This window comes from Nomia melanderi, unplaced genomic scaffold (genome assembly GCF_051020985.1).
Source record: "Nomia melanderi isolate GNS246 unplaced genomic scaffold, iyNomMela1 scaffold0186, whole genome shotgun sequence".
Classification (NCBI taxonomy): Eukaryota; Metazoa; Arthropoda; class Insecta; order Hymenoptera; family Halictidae; genus Nomia; species Nomia melanderi.
The window spans coordinates 20,001-22,500 of NW_027475301.1; the positions used below are offsets into that span (position 1 = coordinate 20,001).

Here is a 2,500-nt window from a genome sequence, read left to right on the forward strand (position 1 = left end):
TTTTAAACAGGGGCTTTATTTCTTTTATCGCCTCAGGCGATATCCCTTCGCCGTTTTGCTTTCCTAGGGCAAAAAGCAACTGGCTCTCGTTAAGGTCTGGTACATTATAAATGACCATCCTTGGTTTTTTCTTCGGCGGGATGCCGATCTTAAGTCCCAAGCTTTGCAAGGGCTTATTCTTTATAAGACTTTGGAGGCCTTCCTTCGTCGACGTTTCGACGAGGAGTCCTCCTTTGCTTATCTTCTTTACTGCTTTTACCTGCAGTTTCTCATGAGTTGGCCTATAGCCTCGCGCCATGGCCTTTCTCGTTTGCTCCCAGTCGGAGTCATTATCTTTTAGGTAGACCGTCACGACATTGCGTGCCGGTCCGTTCTCTATTAATTGTTTCTTAGACATGGTCACAGTCGCGTAGGACTTGACCATGTCCTTCTTCTTCGGCGTACTTTCCGCCGTGGGCAATTTCTTTTCCAAAGCCTTTGGCTTTGGTTCGGCACATGCACATGCCTTTTCTTTTTCCAAGCATTGAATCCGCCTTTCGGCTTCCTCAAGCTTCTTGTATAATTTCTCGCTCTCTGTCTTTCTTTCTATTAAGAGAGCTTGAATCCGCCTTTCGGCTTCTTCAAGCTTCTTATATAATTTCTCGCTCTCTGTTTCTTTTTCTTCTAAGAGAGATTGAGCCCGCCCTTCGGCATCCTCAATCCTCTCATGTAGCCTCTTACAAGCTACGGATCTCTGCTCCTTGAGATCTTTTATTTCTTTTTCAGCTTTTTCAAGCTTGCCAGACAATTCTTTTTCTCTCTCCTGCACATCTTCGTAAGTGCCGCCGGATTCTATTTGTTTCCAGGCATCGTCCAACGCACTACGGAGGGTGGCAAAACTTCCACTCTCGATAGTTTGTTGGCTGATGCCATAGCGTGGTAGTGTATTGAATACTAGAGTAGCCCACTTTGTGAGCTTCTCATATGGCGTTGTTCCCCTTGTACGCCTTTTGGGTTGCCTCTTTACTTCTTCGCCGGATTCCGATTCGGAACCTTCCGGCTTCTGTATCCTTCTTTTCCGGCTTGGCCCCGCGAGGAAGCCATCCAGGTCATCCCTGATAGTGTCGGAGAGGGGTGAATCCTCCCCTTCAGCTACCAGGGTCTCCTCTCTCTCTAACAGGTCCTTAATGACCTCATCGCTCGTCATCTTCTTAGTTTGTTTGTTTTTGTTTGATCTAGCCATACTTGATCCCACGAGTAGGGACGAAATGAAGTCACCCTCCCGGGTGACGCCCTTTCCAGGAGGGAAGGCTGAATACAACGAGGTTCGCCAGGTGCCTCGAGGTTGGCCGCTAAGGGTTGGTGCACCCACCAACCACGGACCATCGCAAGGACGGCCCGCACCCCTTCGCCGCGCACCATAACTTAAGGTTTCGGATTTATTAGAGAGGTTTATCTCCTCGTGGACCGGCCGGTTAAGGCAAGCCCCCCGACCGGTTATGCTTCGCGTACCACTGGGTGGATGTCCCCAGTGGGTCGTTGCTAGACATACCGGCTACGGTATTTGACGACTCCGCGGTCCGTACGGTATAAAATACCGCCCGGACGCTCGCAGGAGAGTCGCGCCAGAGCCTCGTTGGCAAACTCGAAAGTTTCCCAGGGTACACCACGTGGAGGAGAGGTTGGCTGTGCCAGAATGAAGCTGTGCACCTGTATACCCCAGTAGATAGGGACAGAGGGAATCTCGTTAATCCATTCATGCGCGTCACTAATTAGATGACGAGGCATTTGGCTACCTTAAGAGAGTCATAGTTACTCCCGCCGTTTACCCGCGCTTTTTTGAATTTCTTCACGTTGACATTCAGAGCACTGGGCAGAAATCACATTGCGTCAACACCCGCGGGGGCCATCGCAATGCTTTGTTTTAATTAGACAGTCGGATTCCCCTAGTCCGTGCCAGTTCTGAGCTGAGCGTTGAATGGCGGCCGAAGAGGACGAACGCTACGCGAAAGCCTCGCAGCAAGGAAGATCCGCGGGAGGCCAAGGCTCGGGACCGAGCTCGGATCCCTGCACGTTGCCGTACATGTTCACCTCGCCCAGGCCCGGCACGTCAGCCAGACCCGCTTCCCGACCAAGCCCGACACGCCCCGCTCCTCAGAGCCAATCCTTATTCCGAAGTTACGGATCCAATTTGCCGACTTCCCTTACCTACATTAATCTATCGACTAGAGGCTCTTTACCTTGGAGACCTGCTGCGGATATGGGTACGAACCGGCGCGACACCTCCACGTGGCCCTCTCCTGGATTTTCAAGGTCCGAGGGGAAGATCCGGACACCGCCGCAACTGCGGTGCTCTTCGCGTTCCAAACCCTATCTCCCTGCTAGAGGTTTCCAGGGAACTCGAACGCTTATACAGAAAAGAAAACTCTCCCCGGATCTCCCGACGGCGTCTCCAGGTCATTTTGGGTTACCCCGACGAACACTCTTACGAGGGCCCGAATGGTATGCGGTTCCGCTGCCG

At 52.0% G+C, this 2,500-nt stretch overlaps 1 pseudogene; it reads right to left on the reverse strand.

Annotated features, from left to right (window-relative positions):
- The window catches only part of LOC143175783 (large subunit ribosomal RNA), a 6,559-nt pseudogene that overhangs the window by 2,028 nt on the left and 2,031 nt on the right, over positions 1–2,500 (reverse strand).